At 50.7% G+C, this 21,645-nt stretch overlaps 2 long non-coding RNA genes across 7 annotated transcripts; one reads left to right on the top strand and one right to left on the bottom strand.

The window, feature by feature from the left end:
• Positions 1 to 2,658: 2,658 nt before the first annotated feature.
• Gm33089 lies at positions 2,659 to 6,531 on the top strand. 6 transcript variants are annotated; one of them, XR_876888.1, is made up of 4 exons: positions 2,659 to 2,738; positions 3,753 to 4,226; positions 6,030 to 6,146; positions 6,314 to 6,531. It is a non-coding gene; the product is annotated as a predicted gene, 33089 (long non-coding RNA). The 6 variants fall into 6 exon arrangements; XR_876889.2 differs by lacking the exons at positions 2,659 to 2,738; positions 3,753 to 4,226 and adding an exon at positions 4,447 to 4,680; XR_385662.2 differs by lacking the exons at positions 2,659 to 2,738; positions 3,753 to 4,226 and adding an exon at positions 4,833 to 5,590.
• A 10,722-nt stretch (positions 6,532 to 17,253) lies between these two features.
• Positions 17,254 to 18,801, bottom strand: Gm33211. Its single transcript, XR_385665.2, has 2 exons — positions 18,185 to 18,801; positions 17,254 to 17,389 (listed from the first exon to the last, which is right to left on the bottom strand). It is a non-coding gene; the product is annotated as a predicted gene, 33211 (long non-coding RNA).
• Positions 18,802 to 21,645: the final 2,844 nt, after the last annotated feature.

The raw sequence follows: 21,645 nt of genomic DNA on the forward strand, positions 1-21,645 counted from the left end.
GGGAGGGATTGAGGGAGGCACACACCCTTCAGGCACTGTGTGCTCAGGGGAGGGGGAGGGGAAGTGTCTCCTTTTTCCTAATTAGCCTCTCAGAGGAACCTGTTGCCCAACAGAGGAAGAAGTCCTAGGCAGGGCAGAGGTGGCCTAGCTTCTAGATCAAGACTGTCAAAGCAAGACTTAGAATTTTCTTTTTAAATCTTCCTGGAGATCATAAGAAAACAATTTCAGTGGAATCTTTAGGACCTGACCCAGTGTCTCACTTCGAGACCCTGGGTACATCAGCCCAAAGGCTTCGGTGTCACAGGTAGAGGGCAGACAGACTGACCAATGTCACCGCACAATGATCTGTCCACAGAGGTGTGAGATTCAATCACATAACGCATCCTAATATGCCACGGTGAATCTCAGAAGGAATGCCTGGAACCCCACTATCCAGAGAGGGAAATTGAAGCAAGAAAGGTCTGGTTACAATGGTGTTGGGACTGGAGGGGGCTGAATATTGGATTCTGTACCTGTAAGACAGCAACTAATGTCATTACCTTGGGAGTCTACAAGTGGAGGGATAGGGATAGGGAGAGCCAGTGACAAGGAAAGCAGCAGGGGAAAACTGTGCAGGACACCTGGTTGGGGGGACCACAGCTGACACTTCAGGGGCAAGGGAGGTGACAGAGAGACAGAAATGGGGAAACAGCCAGGGTGTAAAGAAATGACAGGGTCACAAGCCATGGACCAACGAGGAGCTGGTTGGATGGATGGGAGGATAAGAGTGGAGGAATAGATGAATGGGAAGGTGGGTGGATGGATGGGTAGGTGGATGGATGGATGTTTGGATAGATGAATAGATATTTAGATGGATGGGTGGGAGGATAGGAGGATGGATGGATGGATCAATGGATGGCTGTTTGGATGGATGGATGGATGGATGGATGGATGGATGGATGGACAGATGGATGGATGGATGGATGGATGGATGGATGGATGGATGGATGGACAGGTGGGTGGATAGATGGGTGGGTGGGTGGATGAATGCGTGGATTGAAGGATATGTAGGTTGATATTCTTAGTTCCATTGATCTATGTCAGTCTCACATCCTATCTGACCTTTGCTTCTGATCTGAGGTCCTTGGGGAATCCTTGGTCCCTTCTCCGCCCACATCGCTACAGCTCCACTTCCCTGTGAGTTAAAGCACAAATGCTCCTCTCATCCCTTAAAGCAGTGCCTGATCTCTCCCTGCTGCCCTCTTCCATCTCTGGCTTCCACTGCCTTTGTTCCACCCACAGGCAATGTTCAGGCTGCCTTGGGCCCTCTGTGCCCTCCCCCGGTTCCTTTGTCAATGCTCAGAGACTCTTCTCTTGGCCTCTCCATGGCCTCCACTCTCTTGGTTCATTTTCCCTTAGTCTGTTCCTGCTGCTTGTCCTCATGGTGACTTTGTTTCCTCTTCTAGCATATTCCATGGGCTTCTCACAATCTTCATGAATGAAGCAGATTCAGAGGCTGTGGCTGTGGCTGTGGCTGTGGCTATGGCTGTGGCTGTGGCTGTGGCTGAGGCTGAGGCTGAGGCTGAGGCTGAGGCTGTGGCTGAGGCTGAGGCTGTGGCTGTGGCTGTGGCTGAGGCTGTGGCTGTGGCTCAGTGACCATGGTGCTTGCCTCACAAAACTGAAGACCTGGGTTCTAATCCCGGGCACCACTCAAAGATAGGGGTGTGGTGCCCTGTAATGCAGCCTTAGAGACTCAAGCCCTGGAGGGTCCATGAGGCTTGATGGCTGGCCCAATAAACAAGTTCCATGTTCAGTGAGACTCTGCCTCAAAGAACAAGAAAGAGAATGGGCAACAAGGATCCCTGATGTTATCCCATGGCTTCTGCCTACAAGTGCTGACATTAAAGACTAATATATGGGGCTGAGGCAGGGCTCAATGTGGTCAGAGCACTCGCGGGCCTGGCAGTCTCCAGGTAAGCCAGTCCCAGGCTAGCCCTCATAAGGCCTTGCAGGCATCTGCACTCAAGTACTCAGGTGTGTGCATGCTCACACACACCCATGAAATAAACCTATTTTAAGGGAGACACACCCACGTGCTGAACAGTCTATGCCTGGCAAGACCTCCCCATGAGACCCGCACATGGTGAATTGAAGGGCAGCCTGAGCTACAGAGTAAAACCCCTGTGTGCAAAAATGGTAACAGTCAGAGAAAAACTGAAAAGACAAGACACCTGCCCCGAGGTCTGGCCTTCGCACTCACCATCTTGCCTTGGCCTCTGCACATCCTCAGCCTCCCCCACCACACACACACACACACACACACACACACACACACACACACACACACACACCAGCCTAATCGACCTCCCCTTCCCTCCCCTCCCCTTCCCCTTCAGCCTCCTCTCTCCTGGCTGCTATCCCAGTCTGATGGCTGACCTTCAGTGCGCAAGCGTAAGCCTTTCGCACCCCAGCCCAGCCCACATGAGCCTGGGAAGAAATGTAAAGGTCGTGGTCTATAATTGAATTTTCTTGGAGATAAAAATAGAATCTTTGTAATCGGTTAAATGGTGCCGAGGAAGGTGGGGCTGTGCAGGGATGGGGACACCAGTTTGGGGGTGGTTCCTGCAAGGGCAAGGGGAGGCCCGCTGGGGAATAAGGAAGTCCCACATGGTCCCAGAAGTCTTCCGCAGCTCTGCAGAAGCCTAGGGGGCTAGGCTAGAAGCAAGGGGGCGTTTCCAGAATTTTCTCCTCCACAAAAGGTAAGGAGGGTGTGAGATTTGCTAGGTAGAGGGAGGCAGGCTACTCATCCTGGGTCCTGTGTCTCCAGAACCACCCATGACTCCCATTCTTCTCCCCGTGTGACTTCCTTCTGGGTTCCCACCTCAGAACGCAAGTTCTTGCATTTGGAATGAAACTCATCAGGGCAGCCTGGCCTTCTTTCACTTCCAGGAACCCCTTCACCACACACAGCAGCACCCAGGACCCAGCAGGCCCAAAGCCTTCAGATGAATCCGAGCCCCACCACCATTTGTTTTTATAAATAAAGTTTTATCGACTATCGACACTCAACCCTGTTGTTTGCAGCCAGTGTCTGCTTTCAAAGACCCTCATAGATCAGGGGTGAGGTGGGGAATTCTAGGAACATCTTTGTTTCTAGTCAGCCTCTTTGTCCATGGAACCTAGGACAGATGGGAGTGAGATGTGGCTGCCAGGTCACAGTCCTCGAAAGCCCTTACCTGGCACTGTGCCCTGAGGCTGGTGATATTTGCGTCTATCAATCTCTACCATCCGTTAACCGGCCTAGTGAAGCGATTAGCGTGTACATTTTACATGGTCCCATTCTATATTCCTTCACAGGGGAAGCATTGTAACTGTCACCCCACACGTTAGGACCTCATTATATATACTCAGTGGTCACCTGGCAGGTGTGATCACCTGGCCAAGCGATCATCAGGTTCCGACAGCCTCTAAGCAGCACCCAAGCCGCCATGAGCACCGTGAGAGCAGAAAGTCACAGCCCTGTCTTCAGAGGACACTGTCCAGATGAGATGTGCACTCCAGAGCCGCAAATCCTGGTTGCACAGTATAACCGTGCACAGAAAGTCACGTTCTGCTGGCTGTGGCGCCTGGAAGCAGGGCACTGCAGCCTAGAACTCACTATTAGACCAAGCTGGCCTTGAACTCAGAGACCCACCTGCCTTGGTTTATTTTGACACAGTGTCTCTCACTCATCAGGCCTGTGAGGCCCAGGCACCTTCCTGTCTCCTCTGCAGGTTTGATACCCCAGACACCAGCTACACCAGACAGCATGCACGTGGGTTCTGGGGATCGGAATTCAGTTCCTCTTGCTTTCTCTGCAAGACCTTTAACCCCAGATCCATCTCCCCGGTGTCAAGGTTGCACCAACTGGGAATCCATGAAGGAATCTGAGAGAAGCATGTTCTAGAAATTTCTTCAGAGGAGAGGGAGAGCAAGCACCCACGAGCAGGATGCCCTGGGGATCTGAAGATGTTTTTGTTACACAGGCTGTCACAGCCTGACTGACAGCTACACATCACAACAAACAGTCCACGCTCCCACAGAGGTTGGTCTCCTCCTGCTGGATTCAGAAGCAAAGCCAAGTGGGAAGACCTTTACTCTCCTGGTTTGTCAAGCTCTGTTCTGTGGACACATTTCAGAGCTCTTCAGCTGGGCAGGAGCCATTGTGCCGTGGCTGCTCAGCATAAGAGGTTCCAGTAGGTTCTGTGGTAAGTCTTGGCAAAAAAACAAAAAACAAACAAACAAAAAACGTAGAGCAAATATAGCTGGATAGACGGGGAGGGTCTGGGGTGATGTGTGTCCCCTGTCTTGGGGCATTTGCACTGCTGTTGAATTCTCCCCAGCTCATTTCACCCTGCTCACTTTCTGTCTGTCCCCCACAGCCGCTGCCAGACTTTCCTGCTGTTTTCTTCTTTGTCTGATTGCTGGGACCTTGTCTCATATACATTTGGTACTCAATACCTGAATGAATCAAAGGCAGAGGGAGAAGGGTTGCTGAGGTTTTGGGGCCAGGTATCCCCCCTCCCCTTTCTGAGGGCTTTTCTGTCTAGTGTGGGTGGTGTCCACTGGGCTGAGACAACCTCCTGCCGGGGTTGCTGTGCTGGCATGGCCTGACATTTGTTACCGGGATGGAACATCTGGACCGTGTGTGGTTGGCAGCTGGTAAGGAGCCACAGCGGCAGGCAGCCAAGCCAAGCGATGACGTCTCCGCTGTGGCACGCCCCCATGATCAGGCAGAGCCCCCTTCCACGCTGCCCGCCCCCCTGCCCCCCTTCCCCCCCGCCCCCCCCCCCCCCGCCCCCAGTCCGGGCTACAGGGCCACTGTGGACAGCTCAGCCTGGATCGGATCACCTCGAGAGTCTAGCGCCCTCTGGTGTGGTTTGGACATGTTAGATATAGCCTGGGCCTTTGCACAGCTTCATGGCTGAGCCACACCCTGGCCTCCTTGACCTTGTTTTGGGGGACAAAGTCTGGCTAAGTAGTCCAGGCTAGCCCTGACCCAGGTTCCTCCCCCAACCCCCGACTCCTGTGCCCCAAGTGAAGGCTCTAGAAGCAGGAAGGCCACGTGAAGGCCCAGACTCTTCCTTAGAGGTTTTGTGGTGTTAGGGAGAGCGGTTGAGGCTCTCCCAGACGAATCCTCCCACGAAGCAGCTTTATCCGGTCCCTGGGCCTCCTGGGAGCCAAGGAGTTAAAGCCAGAATTCCCATCCAGACCCGGAGAAAGGAGCCCAGGCCCTAGCTATGACCCTGCTGCTGACCTCTGCTGGCAGCGGGCTCAGCCAATGAAGAAGCATAGCGGGTGCCGAGGAAACGGTTGCCATGACACCAGAAGCCGCTGGTCTCTGGAAAGGCTGGTCTGAGGGTGAGGGGCTGGGGAAGAGGGGTTGCTTGCTGAGTAACCATGGCAACTCTGCAGCCTCAGGGCACCCGGGTGCTCACACCCATTCCCCCTAGAATACCCAGAAAAGGGCGATCTCTGCCTTGACTCAGACTGGGAAACTGAGGTTCATGAACACCTGTCACTTCCTTCTGCCTACTCTGGGTTACAGTCTTGGAATAAAAACCCACACTTGGTGTGTGACAATGTCAGGAAGTCCCTGGCAGGGAGAGGGTGGGGATGGATTTAGAAGACCAAATTTATGGACCCTGGGGGATTAGCTGGAGTAACCCTGGAAGGCTTCCTAGCAGAAGCACCTTTATAAACCTCCCCAAGTGCTGTGAGGCCCCAGCCAGGGCCACCCTGGCACCCACTGATTCCTCCTCAAGGATTCTCTAGCCAGGTGATTGTGCATGCCTTGGGAGACAGAGGTAGGGGAATCTCTGTGAGTTCAAGGCCAGCCTGGGGAATACAAAGTAAAATCCTGTGTCAAACTAACTAAATGCTAAAACTTGCTAATGACCACTCCAGTCCTCTCCTGCACAATCAGACAGGTCATTTAATTCCAGGACAACCTCTGGTCTGCTCATCTGTCTCCTCCTGGCTGTGTTAACCATCCTTTCCCCTTATCACAGCAGCAAGAGCCGCAAGCCCTAGTCACCTCCTGTGTCTGCCCCAGCCCAGGCCTGGCAAGGTGGCAGGAAAGGCACCAGACCTGGGGGAAGAGCATGTTCAAAGGCTCTGAGAACAAGGTGAGACACAAGGGGGACTTACATGCCTAATGGCAGCACACAGACAGGGGTTAGGGGTACTGGGACACCCTATGGGGCGTCCCCTCTCCAACCTCTTTCCAGAGTCACCTTTGTAGTAAAGTCATGTGGGTGTCTTCTCCTCTTGATCCTCACCTCTGTCTCCTTAGGCTGTGACCCAAGACTGACCCAGAGTGACAATGACATGAAGATCAAGGTGCTGGAGGGCAGAGACTCTGCAGCTAACAGTATGCAAAGCTCTTACAGAGACTCTGAGTTCAGAGTCCCAGCACTCGTGCTGGGCTGCTCACAACCGCCTGAGACTGGAGCTCTGGCCTTCACATACCTGCCTCACAGACTGTAAAAATAAAGTCAACTGAGGGCTAGAGAGATGGCTCAGTGGTTAAGAGCACTGGCTACTCTTCCAGTGGTCCTGAGTTCAGTTCCCAGCAACCACGTGGTGGATCACAACCACTTGTAATGGGATCTAATGCCCTCTTCTTGTGTGTCTGAAGAGAGTGACACTTACATAAAATAAATGAATCTTTTTTTAAAGTCAATTGAAAGAAATTGGATGATAATTAACACTATTTCCCCTCTTAAGGACCTCAGCCAGGGTTTCCAGGAGTTTCTGTGTTTAGGAACAACTGCATGCAGGACACCATGTGCCTTATCATGAATGAGAGTGGGTATTGGGACAGACCTCCACGTACCCCAGACCGGCCTTCAGGTAGTGGCAACCCTCCTGCCTCTCAGCCTCCTAGTATTGAAAAGTACAAATCAACCTTTTGACTATTTAGCATGACCACTCCTGAACCAATCACAGTGATGTGCTTGCTAATCACAGTGGGTGTAATTTGGAGGGGACAGAAGTTCCCCCACAGCAGAGCCAGACAATGTTTGTCACTGGCATAAATAGCCAGAGCCTGCCTGGAACTTCAGTTCAGTCTGAAGGGCTATGTGACAGCCAGACGGTGTTTTGCCTTCTCTGTTTCTCCATTGTTTGAGTAGAGAGAATTTGATGAGATGAGACAACGTTTGGAGGTCAGTGGAGGTTGTTGCCTCCCTTTCAGACCATCCTAGAACCTGGGCTTCAGTTACAATGGGGCCAAATCACAGATGGCCAACCACAGGGCCATGCCATTAGTTCTATGTGACCAGCACAGAATACAGCCAAGCCAACCCATCAAATGTTCCCCCAGACCTGCTCAAGCCTCTCAACATGGCTGCCTTCCCTGTAGCCACGGGGTTTGAGGATTAACCCTGAGAAGAGTCAACTCCCTCTGCTCACAGCCTCCATGGCTCCCACTGCCCCAGGGTCACAGCCAAGGCCTCCCTGCAACTACCCTTGTCCCGCCCCCCTGCTCCCTCCTCCCTGTGACCAAGCCACAAGACCTTTGCACAGCCACATCCCCTGCCTAGGATGGATGCCTCAGAGGCGCCTCTTTTCCCTCACCCCTCCACACACAGATCCTGCCTGGCCCAGCAGCAGCCTCTCCTGTCTTCCTCCCACCCCACTCTCTAGTGTTTTCTTTCCTGCATCACACTTCTCAAGTGTCTCTGACTCACTAGTCCATCCCAGCCATGGTGAAGCACTGGCGCAGACTCTTTCTGTCTAAGCTGGAACACCAATTGCTGTCTGAGCCTACAGCTGCCGTCTGGTTTAGCTCGGCTTCTCCAGTGTGTGAATATAAATGAACAAATAGGTGTGATACTTGCACCCACTTCCCAGATGAAGAAACTGAGGCACAGCAGGGCTAGGCTGTGTGGGTCAAAGGCTGGACTTTCATGGACTCACTGTCCACCATGAAGCTGTTTCCCAGCTGGAGTAAGAGGTGGGCAGGGAGGATGGTGTGGGTGGGTCCGCCCCCCCCATAGTCCTGACTCACTGGCCTAGGTCACTCTGAGCCTGGATCACACAGCTGTTCATTGGGGGGGGGGGTGCTTACTCATTTCCATGGCAACCATGTTGTCGCTTTTCTGACTAGGGCTGTGATGAAGGGATGAAGTCCCTTGCCACCCACGCCTGAAGGAGGGAGGGATGAGGGGACACTGTCCCTAAGGGTGACTTCCCATCACATGGCAGGCTTCCTTAGACACATAGTCCCTAAAGGAGAGATTGCCTTGGATGCATTTCATAGCACCTACTGTGTGCCCAGGGTGGACACAGTATGTACAAGCTAAATGCTTTGGAAGTGAGGAAGGTAATGGCAGGGGATGGAAGGAGGCAGGAGATTGTGGGAAATGTTTCCATGTCAGTCTTTGCCAACATCTCATGTAGCAGCAAAACCTCTTAGTAGTCCATCGTCACCATCACATAACCATCAGCATCTCACTATGGCTCTCATGTCTCCCCAGAGACAGATGGGGGGGGTGGGTAATGGGAGACTAGGAAAGCTGGAGGGGGCTGGAGGGGCTGGAGAGAAGCTGGAGGGGGCTGGAGGGGAGCTGGAGGGGCCTGGAGGGGGCTGGAGGGGAGCTGGAGGGGATTAGAGGAGGTTGGAGGGAACTGGAGGGGGCTGGAGGGGACTGGAGGGGGCTGGAGGGGGCTGGAGGGGGCTGGAGGGGGCTGGAGAGGGCTGGAGGGGAGCTGGAGGGGGGCTGGAGGGGAGCTGGAAGGGGCTGGAGGGGACTGGAGGGGAGCTGGAAGGGGCTGGAGGGGGGCTGGAAGGGAGCTGGAGGGGACTGGAGGGGGATGGAGGGGGATGGAGGGGACTGGAGGAGAGCTGGAGGGGGATGGAGGGGATTTGAGGGGACTGGAGGGGAGCTGGAGGGGGCTGGAGGGGCTGGAGGGGGCTGGAGGGGACTGGAGGGGAGCTGAAGGGGGACTGGGGGACTGGAGGGGGCTGGGTTCTTGCTTCACACTGTAACCCATGGATGAGTAGAGCTACCTAGTACATAGGAAAGTCCAAGTTGAGCGTCTGACAGGATTTTCCTGGACATGAGAACTGTCAAACTGGATGGGATTGCTTATTATCTGTGGGAGTGAGGTTCCTCTCATGGTTTGGGGGAGCATGCCTGAGCTAGAGGGTAGAGTGGGGTCAGACAGTCCAGCCTGTGTGGGGCTGACACCTGATGTTTTAGAAATAGACCACCAACAGTCTCATGGGGACTTGTTGCCTGTACTTTAGGAGAAGGGAGGGAGCCTTGTGAATGTGTTTCTGCAGAGGAAGAGTCAGGCCAGTGGTGCCTGTGGCTTCCCAAGCAGAGAGTCCTATACCCGAATTGCTCAAAGCCCTTGGTCTATAGTCTCAGCCAAAGGGAACACAGCCATGTGTGGGACTGAGCCCTATCCCTGGTACATCAGATGGCAATCTGACCTAGGGACAAGAGAGGGAAGTGAATGGCTGCCTAAAGCCCTCACAGGTTAGTGTCATGTGACCAAGTTCATCTGGTGGTGCCAGGGTTCGGCAGTGAAGCCTGTGCCAGCCTCAGTTTACCAAATATTAAAGGGAGAGGCTGTGCTTCCTAATGTGGGTGATGGTAAGAAGCTGCATGTGATGCTGAAGGGCTGGGAACACATGCCAAGGGTTGTACCTGACCCAAATGTGCATGATGTGCATGATACCCCTGAGGACACGGCTGTGCATCCAGTCAGTGACTCTGATGTGTGCAGTGTAGCTGGGGGTTCCAGAAATTCCCTCTATCTTCCACATGGGCCTTGAAAGGGGTGTTCCCTGCCCAAAGTCATCTCCCAGCTGCTGCAGGAAAATTCCTAGGAGTAACAGACACAGTCCAGCCACTCAGCCCTTGTGATTCATTCCAGCTCATCATTTTCCTCTCTACCTGGGTCTTTCTGCCTCTGTCTGTCTGTCTCTGTCTATCTTTCTCTGTCTGTCTGTCTGTCAGACCTGACCTTCAAAGCCTCACACACTCCCAGATGCAGCCACAGGGAAGGAGAAACCTCAGACTCACAACACACATATGCTATCACACACCAGTCTGTTATAATTAGTGGGTCACCAAGACACAGAAGATTATCAAGCCAGACACCTGCCTGACTCCCTCCATGCCTCAGTGTCCCTGTGGTGTGGTGTGGCTCTCCCATGCCTGATTCCTGAGGGCCCATCTCCATTCTGCACTGAAATAAAAACCTCATTAGCCCCTAAACACCTGCGAGGAGGAACATGAGGTATGTGAATAATTTATATTGTGAGTAATTTTAATATTTTATAATAACTCTGTTGAGTCATTTGGTTGTGTGCCTGTGTGAGTGGTATTAAGACAGAGACAGTGCCAGGTCCAGCCACTACCACCACTGCTGATTGGCTCAGGTGACAGGTTTCTGAGAGAGAACCCAGAAGTGAGAGCTTGGCCCATTGGAGGTGCGAGTGAAGAGGGAGAAAGGAAGAGAGGTATATCAGGAAAAAGGAAGAGGGAGAGACCGACTTAGTTATCAAAGGTGACCAGGCAGCACTTGGTGATCTGGGGACCAGTAAGCAATGCCTGTGCTAGGAACTAGGAAACCTATCCATTTTTATCCATTGGTTAACTCTCTTAACTGCCCTTGCTGCATTTAAATTAAGACCAAATTTCTAGGACCGGGGCATAGTTCAGAGGCAGACCCCTTTACCAATATATACAAAACCCTAGATCCCATCCTTATCTTCAAAATATCTCCAGGCCTGATGCTTACCTGTCATTCCAGCCCATGGGAGGTGGAGGCAGAAAGATCAGGAGTTTATGTAGCAAGTTTGAAGCTATCCTGGGCTACGTGAGACTCAGTTTCAAAAACCATGAATGAAACATAAACAAAAACTTCTCCACCACTCCAATCACAAAAACCACCTGCTGTCCTCTGATGCACAAGCCAGTTTTGCCACAAAACCTTTGCACTGGAATTGCCTTCCTCCCAGTGCTGCCGTAACCACAGCTTCTTCTATGACAAGTCCTTGAGTCACATTCCACCTCCATATCTTATTGCAGTGGAAGCTGAAGAAATGGTGACCAGTGGGAGGCTGTGTTTGACAGAGAGCACCATGTGGGCAAGGATTTGGTGCCAAGAGCTAGAGACTGAATCAGCTGAATTCCAGGATGAGCAGGTGGAGGAGTGGGCAGGGCTGAGAAAAACAGTTTTGGGGAAAAGAGTGGTAGAAAGAGAGGTGAGAGGCTATGGGAAAAGGCTAACATGTGGAGAAACTACAGAAAGGATCTGCGCCAGGCTCAGGAGGTCTCAAAGATTGGAATGAGTGATTTGGGCACTACCCTGGGAAAAAGGGCACAGGCCCATTCTCCGTGTCCCTTTGTGGCTGGACTGTGTTGTTTCACTTTTCTTATCATGACTACCTCTGTGTGGCTGGGTTTTCCAAACCCTCTCTGTAGTCACCAGCCCAATTTCTTCCTACCTGAGGATCTCCTCACAGCCCACACTCTACCACCTAGCCCTGGCTAGCCTTGACTATAGAAGGCCCAACACCCACCAATAATCCTCCTCCATACATCTCATAGTGTCCAAATGCCTGGAATGTGGCTGGCCAGCCATCGAATGCACTCCCAAGATTCCCTATTTGTGGGTGTGATCATGTGATATAATTTAGCCAATAAGATGTGATTGAGAGTCATAGGCAGGTTTTTTTCCCCACGTGGGATCTGTCTTTATTGCCCACAGCTGCTGAGGCCAATTCTCACAAACATAGTGGCTTTGAATAACACATTTCTTATCTTAGACTTCTGGAGGCTGAAACTTCAAAATGTGTTGGGAGGGATGTTTTCTGAGACTCTAAGGGAGTAATGTTCCTTGTATTTTCCAACTTAGAGCTACTGCCTATGGCAATGGGTTAAGAGTCCCAAAGCAGGCTGATCTCAGGATGTTTTATTCTAGATGGGAAACCACAGTCTCCTGCTTGCCAGGTAACCTCAGCCCCAGGTGATATCTCTGCTCTGACTGCTTTCTGGTCCTCCTGTCTCCTTGTGATGTCATTTGGCTACCACATACTCCAAGATAACTTCCTGTTTCAAGAAATGGTATAAAAACTCCCTCCTTCCATGTGATGTGATGAGCTGGAGAGATTAGGATGTGGACATCTTGGAAGGACCACAATTCAGCTGGCATGGGATTGTTGACAGTGTGTGGCTGCTGTTGGGAAGTTATTCCATGCTGCCATTCTCAAACACCTGCTGAAAAAGGTGGCCTCCTGTGCCCTGGAAGACCGATCCATGGGATAGAAGGAATTGAGGCCAAGGGTGGAGCCTGTGACACTGGGCACATATGCTGTACTGCAACCAAGGTACAAATGTTGGAACTGTGGTATTCAACCCACAACATTATTTAAGGAGAGCCAATGTGCGGGAACTTGAGTCACTGCCCTTGAAGACAGTTGTCAAATCCCATTCTTTTAAAAATAAATAAATAAATAAATAAATAAATAAATAAATAAATAAATAAATGTGTGTGTGTGTGTGTGTGTGTGTGTGTGTGTGTGTGTGTGTGTGTGTGTATTACTGTAGTTGTCTTCAGACACACCAGAAAAGGGCATCAGATCCCATTACAGATGGTTGTGAGCCACCATGTAGTTGCTGGGAATTGAACTTAGGACCCCGGGAAGAGCAGCCAGTGCTCTTAAGCACTGAGCTGTCTCTCCAGCCTGTTGAATCCCATTCTTGTCTATTTTCCACTCTCCTTTTCTTCTTTTTCTTCTTGTCTGTCCTGTATTTCTTTATATTTCCCTCCTCCTGCCACCCTCATTCAGGCTTTCATGAGGTCATCAACTCTCCTTATCACACTCTTCTGTAATGATTCATGGCCTCTTCACATACTCAAAACAATGTGACTGTCTTACCATGGGCTAGAACCTCACAATGTGACCCAAGGTGAGCTTCTCTCTTTTAAAGAAAAACTAATTGTTTTAAGTATTTTGCTACAGCAATGGAAAGCTGATGGAGACTCGTGAGTATCTGACTGGTGTCAGACTGTGAGACACAAATTTAACAGAAAACAGAACAAAACAAAACAAAACAAAACAAAAATCTTCTATGCTGTAGGATGGTGAAAGGCAGCCTCTTTTCTGGTCGAGCTAGGTTTAAGCCCTGGAGACCCAGCAGATTAATCTGCAAGGGACAGAGGCCCATTTGCCATGTTCCCAGACACTAGGCTACTTACACGAGGCCCCCAGCTCCATAATTCAGTCAGGTAAGCTGTCTGGACTCCACTCCCACAGTTACTTGGCAACAGCCAGATATGCTCCTCCCCACAGTTACCCAGCAACAGCCAGATAGCCCCAGCCCACTATAAAAGGAACTGATTGCCCCCTCCTCGTTCTCTTGCTCCCTTTCTTACCCTCTTGCACTTATACTTGTCCCTCATCCTCCTTCTCCCCTTCCTTTCTCCCCACCTCCATGTGGCCATGGCCGGCCTCTGCTTCTCTTCTCTCTCCCTCTCTCTGCCTTTCTACAATAAATGCCTTAAAACCATGGACTGCCTCTTATCAGGATTCGCCGTGCTGGAGCAATGGAGCAGGTCTCCTCCTAATGAACTGCACATCTAACCTACCGCTGGGAAGTCTCCCTGTGCTCCAGCCATGGCCACCACCAACCCAAGCTGCCCATCAAGCAAGCCACCTGAACTAGCCAGACTCTCTCCTCCCCCTGGTAACCTGCCAGAACTCTCCTCCCTGCCCTTTTTCCTTCAGGCCCCGGGCCAGAGTCAACCAGAGGGTCCTCACTTTGTTCTCAGCTCTTCCAAGACATATAGCAGCATCTGGGCTGTATGAGAGCAAGAACCTTTTGTCCCTGGCCTCTGTGCAGCCCAGGGACCCCAGAACTGGCTCTTCCGCGGTGCCCAGTGGTCTGTGGTTCCTGAGAGTTAGAGCCCGACTCCAGCAGTTCCACAGGGACCCCAGACTGTGCCCTTTCCTCACCCGCGGAGTGGGATCCTGAGGCTTCTCACAGTCCAATGCCCGCCCAGCGGTTCTGTTGGGTCTGCTGTGCAGTCAAACTCCCAGCGTCCACCTCATGCAGTGGCCTAGCCCTGAATGGACAAGGGACGCCATTTTTTACCCCACACCATGCTCTTGTGCATGCACAGGTGTGTACACCTTCCACACAGCATTTGAAAAGCAGAGGGAGAAGGACTGTGAGTTCAAGGACAACCTAGTCAGACAAAGTGAGCCTCTCTCATATCCCACTACTGAGAATCCCCCAGTGGGTGACTAGGAGCCCAGTTGGGGACTGAGCTTTTCCACTCTTACGATGAGCCCACACACCCGCAGCTCCTCCTGCATGCTGTGCACATCACCCTTCCTGTGGGCATCATCTCCTAACCACTGTATGAACGATCCTTTCTTTCCTCCTCACCAGGATTTCTGTCTGCCCTGTTTTTCCTCTGAGCTTGTTGACAGGTGCACAGCAATTCCTCTCTGTGGCCTGCAACCCCATTTCCCTGACAAATGACCATTCCTGCCCACCACTGCCACTGTGATGTGGCATGCACATATGTCAGATGTGCATGTGTTTCTAACCTCCCCTGGTGGTTTTTGGGCCCCCTCGTGTTGGAGATGCTATTCGTGAGCCTGTGCTTCCAGTTCATCCTCACTCATCCCGTTTCTCTCTTTCCTCCATGTTCACCCTGGAGATCAAACTTGGGTTTATGCATAGTGTTGCATGCCTTTATGCATGGGGTCATCTCTCAGTTCTTGTTCCTGTTTTTTTCTTTCTTTCTTTCTCTCTCTCTCTCTCTTTCTTTCTCTCTCTCTCTCTCTCTCTCTCTCTCTCTCTCCCTCCCTCCCTCCCTCCCTCCCTCCCTCCCTCCCTCTTTCTTTCTTTCTTTCTTTCTTTCTTTCTTTCTTTCTTTCTTTCTTTTTCTTTTGTTTTTGTAGACCAGGCTGGCCTCGAACTCAGAAATCCGCCTGCCTCTGCCTCCCAAGTGCTGGGACTAAAGGCGTGTGCCACCACCGCCCGGCCCTGTCTTTCTTTTTTCCCGTTTAATTTTGAATTAGGTTCTTACTACATAGCCCAGGCTGGGCTTGAGCTCACCATTTTCCTGCCTTGACCTCAAGTGCTAGGATGATAGGCATGCACCCATCATACCCAGTATGTAAACTGTAACCTTAATGGGTTTCTCCCCAAAGACCATGAGAGCCCATGAATGTTCTTGAGTGAGCACAGGTTGAGAAACAGAGATGGACACTGCCACAGGGACCTCCCTTGAGCCTCAGTTTCCCCACCAGCAAACCAGTTGAGGCTGGAGCATGTCAAGCGGCCTTTCAAACCTCAGCACCCAGTGTGTGAGGTCCCCAGTAGACTCATAGGCAGTGACTCAAAAGCCACCACGAGGCTCATTTGGGTCCTGGATGGTGAAATCTGGTCATTTTTCAATTCCAGTCGCCCTCCTTCATACATAACTGTACCCAAAGCCACTTTCCTGAAAATCTAAATTGAAAGTAAATAGCACAGGGACAATTTCGGGTGATAAAACCAGCAATTCTGGAGCTTCTTCTAGCGATATTTATCCTCCCCTCTCACTAATGGCTTCAGCCGCCTCTGTGGGTTATTAAAGTGACACATTTGCTTAACTTGCCTGGGGCTGTGGCCCAGCTGGGGCTGACTGGCCTCATGTGAAGCCCCCTAGAGCTCCTCCACCGGACAATTACAGGAAGCCATCATGTCTTCTCCATTACTATAAATCATAAGGCTTCCATGTTCTGTATTGAAAACGCTTAAACTTTGTGTTTTACAAATATCACCACCCCAGGACTTACTTAGCTCTTTCTTTGACTCTGAAGGGATGGATCTGGGAAGGCTTTGCTGGGGTGCGGTTTCAGGAGATGGTCAGGTTCCAGAATAAAGAAATACAGGATTAGAGAAGGGATCTGTCTGGGGTCACGCAGAATTGAAGCTGGACTGGGCTTTCGTTTTGTTCCCTCCTCACTAATACAGGACCACTGAACCATGTCCCAAGCCCTGGAACTCACCATCCCCCTGTCTCAGCCTCCTGAGTGCTAGCATGGCCCGTGTGTACCACTGCAAGGGTTGGAATCTTTTCCTTTTTTTTTTTTCCTTTTGGCTTTACTTCAAAGGCCCATGCCATCACACCCAATCAGACAGTGCAAAGGAGACCGGTACACTGGTCATCCATACACTTGGGAGATAGAGGCAGGAGGATTAGGTGTTCAGGTCAGCTTGGGATACATAGTCCCCCCAAATGTACAACAAACCTGAATAAAGGAATAAATGACTGCCGGTTTGGAAGGGGTCCAAGTGTCCAAAAAGACATCCTGGGCTGCAACAGGACTGCGCAGCATCCTCAGGTAGGTAGACTTCTCTTCTGGCAAAACTAAGACCTCCCAGGTGACTGAAGGCCCCACAGAGGCAAAGTGCTCCATCAAAAATAAATAGCCTGATTACCATAATGTATGCAAATATATGCTAATGTGACAACTATTAAAAGACTCCAAATGTCATCGAGGGAAAACACACCAGGTCCTGGCTGATGGAAGAGGGGGATGGGAGGAAAGAGTGGAGTCAAAAGTTGGAGGAAGGTCGAGCTGTCTGAGGTTGGACCACAAGCATCCCACAGACACTGGCACATGCACATAGCGTGTCTATCATCCCTGGACCTGGGAGACAGGGATGAGAAGTTCTCAGTCCACCTTGACAAACAAACAAGTAACTATTTGGTGACACAAGAGTATTTTCTGAAAGTATTTTCAGAGGAGAAAACTCAGGATCTGAGAGGGTGGGAGGCTTGCCCCAGGTCACACAGCAACAAGGGAGTAAAGCTAAGTACATCTTTTGCCACCTGCATATAGCCCGCCCAGGACTTCCTGGATATTTTTTCTTCAAACTTTACCTCATTCTGAAACCTGTTTTAGAGGATATTGTTTGCCGTAGCTGTGCATGAAAAGCTAAACTTACAGATGGAAGCAGAAATGAATTTAAAAGAAATAAACAGTATATGCCGGTGTTCCACACAGACGCGAGTGCGTCCAACAAGAGGAGGTGCAATTCGCTCATTTTATTGATGTAGGTTCTCCTTGTATAGCCCAGGCTGAACTGAGGGACCCAGCAGCCTCAGTCTCCTGAAGGCTGGCATCATAAGTGTATGACAACACACAGTGCTGGGACTCACCCAACCCAAGAGAGTCCAGTTGTTAGAGAAAGATCAGGAGGCTGATTAGACTGTTAAGATGTTTTTATGTTAAAAGAAATGAGAGGGGAAGAGCTGATCGGCTGCTCTTCAAATCATCACCGGAACCAGAGGCAGTGTGATGTGTCATCAGAAACCTCTTCACAGTACTCAGGGCACCTACCTGTTGGGGGAAGGGGAGACAGTGCCCACACCTAAGGACAAAACAAAGCAAGATCTTACACTGTCACTAACACTGAAAACTGACTGCAGATAACCCACTCATCTCCTACTCATCCATTCACTCCTGCATCATGCATCTACCAATCTCCCTATCCACCTATTCATTCATCCATTCATCCATTGATCTATCTACCCATCACTCTCCCATCCACCTACTCACCCATCCATCCAACCATCAATGATCCATATATCCAGCCATCCAATCATCCATCCATTCACTCATCCATCCACCCATCCATCTATTCACCCATTATCCATCCATCCATCCATTTGCACCTCCCCTTATTGGAGGCACCTCCCCTTGTTGGAGGTGGATGGATGTCCATTCATCCATCCACTTCCCACCCCACTCCCAACACACATTGCTGTTACTGGGAAACCTTCCAACATGCCCACCTTCTCCTCTGTACACACAGTAAGAGTCTTCCCTGCCTCCATCTATGTCTTCCTCTCCTTACTCCTCCTTTATTTACTGGTAATCTGCTCGCTCAGAAGCTTAGCTCTGCTATTAGGATCATGCATCTGACTCTGACCTGTCAGTACACAGTTAGCCACAACACTCCCTCCAACTCACAGTCTCCTTCGGAGTGTCTCCTGGGTATCATGGACCTAATGCCAGTACAGTTCCTTTTTCTCAATCTGACACCAGATCCTCTTTGTGTCTTCATGTCATGATGGCCCTATAAAAAGAAGCCCCCAATCTCCTGTCCTACCCTACACCCTAGGTTTCACTCACAGTGCACCTCGAAGGCTGGTGTATTGCTCAGACAGCCTCTTCATCAGTCTCCTGATAGTCTTCAGGCATCCACACAGCAGGAAGGATTGATCCATCTTGAGTAAATCCTGACCTTTCACTTGCCCTATCCCTTGTGCCCTCAACCGAAAGCCCACACTTCTTTCCACCCTGCCTCTACTCACCCCTTCACCTAATGCCTCCTCATCCTTAATTGTCACTCTCCAAGGAAACCTCACACCCATCATGACTAACAGCAATCATGAGTATGGAGTGACCTGTACAGTGCAAAAGTTGCCCAGCCTGGAATTTTGCAATCCAGACAATGCTGTGGTAACAAAATGTTCCAGAATTCCAGTTAGATGGGACTGGTCTCTCTATTTCCTGGTGTTCTCATACCACAAGCTCCATCTCCTCCTCCATAACTTTCTCCATCTCCTCCATCTCCTCCCCCATCTCCTCCTCCATCTCCTCCTCCATCTCCTCCCCAATCTCCTCCCTATTTCCTCCTCCATCTCCTCCATCTCCTCTTCCATCTCCTCCTCCATCTCCTCCCCAATATCCTCCCTATTTCCTCCTCCATCTCCTCCATCTCCTCTTCCATCTCCTCCTCCATCCCCTCCCCCATCTCCTCCCTGATCTCCTCCCCCATCTGCTCCTCCATCCCCGCCATGTCCTCCTCCATCTCCTCTCCCATCTGCTCCTCCATCCCCTCCCCCATCTCCTCCCTGATCTCCTCTCCCATCTCCTCCTCCATCCCCTCCCCCATCTGCTCCTCCATCCCCTCCCCCATCTCCTCCCTGATCTCCTCCCCCATCTGCTCCTCCATCCCCCCCATGTCCTCCTCCATCTCCTCTTCCATCTCCTCCTCCATCCCCTCCCCCATCTCCTCCCTGATCTCCTCCCCCATCTGCTCCTCCATCCCCCCCATGTCCTCCTCCATCTCCTCTCCCATCTGCTCCTCCATCTCCTCTTGAATCCTTTCCTTCTTCCTCTCTAACCTTCAGTAAGGACTCAATATTTGGAATGAAGAGATAGATGGCTGTGGGAAATAGAGACTTCTTTGTGCTGCAGACATCTGGGAGAGGCTAGGCTAGTCAGTGTAGTCCAATCATTGAGGAAAAGGTTGGAGCATGAACACTCCATCTGTCCCTGTCAGAAGGTCCCCACAAAGGATCTTCACTTGAGTTCCATGTCCATGCTGTGGAGAAGTCTCCTCTGCCCTGCTCTTCTCAGCTCAAGCTGCATCTCCCGAGGAAGGCAACACTTGTACTGTATATTAATTGCCTGTTTCTTTCTTTCCTTCTTTTTTCTGTTTTCATTCATTTTTAACTTAAGATGCTGTCTGCAATGTGTGAGTGAGTGTATGTTTAAAAGCTTTCTCATTTGGAGATCAGGCCAAATAGCTTTTTTGAAGATAGTCTGCCGAGTGCCTAAAACAGTGAAATTTCCACAGGCTGCCTCACACTCCTGCCCTCGCCCATCACCAGAGCGCTGCAGAGGGAAAACAAATGCAGTGATTGGATACGCTATAGCCACCGCTGAAAGGCAGGGAAAACCCCCTTCCTCTTTGTCAAGGGCTGGAGTCTGGCTGGAGGGAGCTCAGGCGAGCCCTGGCAGTGCTGAGCAAGCACTGGATGAGGGCCAGCTCTGTGCTGTGTTGCCTAGCTGTGCAGGAGGACAGAGCAAGAGTTGTCTTTATGTGTTTGAACATGAGTACTGCTCCCGCAGAGGCCAGAAGGGGGCGTCGAGTTCCCTGGAGATGGAGTTGCAGACGTTTGTGTGTAGCCATATAGGTGTTGTGAATCAAACTGGGTGCTCTGCAAGAGCAAGGATGGTTGACATCTTTAACCCCAGCACTTGGGAGGCAGAGACAGGCAGATCTCTGAGTTTGAGGATCCCTGGTCTCTATAGTGAGTTCCAGGACAGCCAGGGCTACACAGAGAGTCTACACAGAGTCTCATATTTTAAAAACTAAGCTAAAGAAAGAGGAAGCTGGGATGGGGAGCTGTTTCCAAGGGCAAAATAAGGGATGCTGGGAAGTCTAGCTGTGTGTAGAGAGGGAAAAAAGGGTGGGTTGTAAGGTTCCCTGGCAAGAGTTAGGGGCTCATATCCAGTCAATGTTGAAGGAACCATTGTCACACAGAAATGCAGAGGGGACAACTCATGATGTCATTTAAGGGATGGAGAATGGCTTCACAGGCTACGAAATTTCAAGAATGTGAGGAAGCCGGGCATGGTGGAACACACCTTTAATCCCCGCACTTGGAAGGCAGAAGCAGGCGGCTTTCTGAGTACAAGGCCAGCCTGGTCTACAAAGTGAGTTCCAGGACAGCCAGGGCTATACAGAGAAACCCTGTCTCAAAAAACAAAAAAACCAAAAAAAAACAAAAAAAAAAAAACAAAAAAAAAAAACAAAAAAAGAGTGTGAGGGACGGAAGAGGGCACCTGAGGTTCACCTCTAGCCTCACAAGCATGTGGATCCACACACAGAGGGGGAAAGGTCATCCAAGGAGATGAATCTGTATGTGTCAAGTCCTGGGGACTAGCGCACACAACTTGATGTGTGGAAAGGAGAGAAACAGAGGGAAAGAGGAGAAGCTGAAGTGGTCTAGGAGCCATTAGAGCAGCATCTTCGAGTCCCCAGGCAGAAATAGGGAGCCGTGGACAGCACTGTAGCAGAGGTTCTCAACTGGTGGGTCGTGACCCCATGGGGACTGGATGACCATTGCACCCGGGTCACCTAAGACCATTGGAAAACACATTTACATGAGCATTCATGCTGTAACAAAAAAAAATGTTATGAAGTAGCAACGAATATAATTTTATGGTTGGAGGTCACCAGAACATGAGGAGCTATACTCAAGGGTCGCAGCTTTACTAAGGTAGAGAACTATGGTATACAACCAGCACTGAGTGGCATTTGTTAAAAACATCATCTTGACATAGAGTTATTACATGAACCAACTGTTCTCTTTTAGGTGTTGACCGACAGTGGTGGAATGCAGCTGTTGTAACAGATGTGTCCCAGTATTCAGAGTAGTAAACAGCTGGAAGCAGCTGACGCACAGATGACTGCGTGAGCATGATGTGGCCCATTATACAGCGGAATATTATTCAGCCGCGAAAAAAAAGTCAGAAGATGAGACATCTGATACAATGTGGATGAGCCATGTGGGCATTGCACTCAGAGGCTGAGGCTGCTGGGTCACAAAATATAGTGTTTGGAGCTGTTTGAATGAGAACAGCCTCTATGGGCTCATATATTTTTAATTATCAGTTAGTGGAACTGTTTGGGAAGGATTGGACCCTTTGGCCTTGTTGGAGGAGGTGTGTCACTGGGGTGGGCTTGGATGGTTTAAAAGCCCACAGCAGGTTCAGTGTCTCTGCCTGGTACCTGCAGCTGAGCATGCAAAGCTCTCAGCCATTGCTCTGGCACCATGGCTGTCTGCTTCCACCTTGAT

This window comes from Mus musculus, chromosome 17 (assembly GCF_000001635.26).
Source record: "Mus musculus strain C57BL/6J chromosome 17, GRCm38.p6 C57BL/6J".
Classification (NCBI taxonomy): domain Eukaryota; kingdom Metazoa; phylum Chordata; class Mammalia; order Rodentia; family Muridae; genus Mus; species Mus musculus.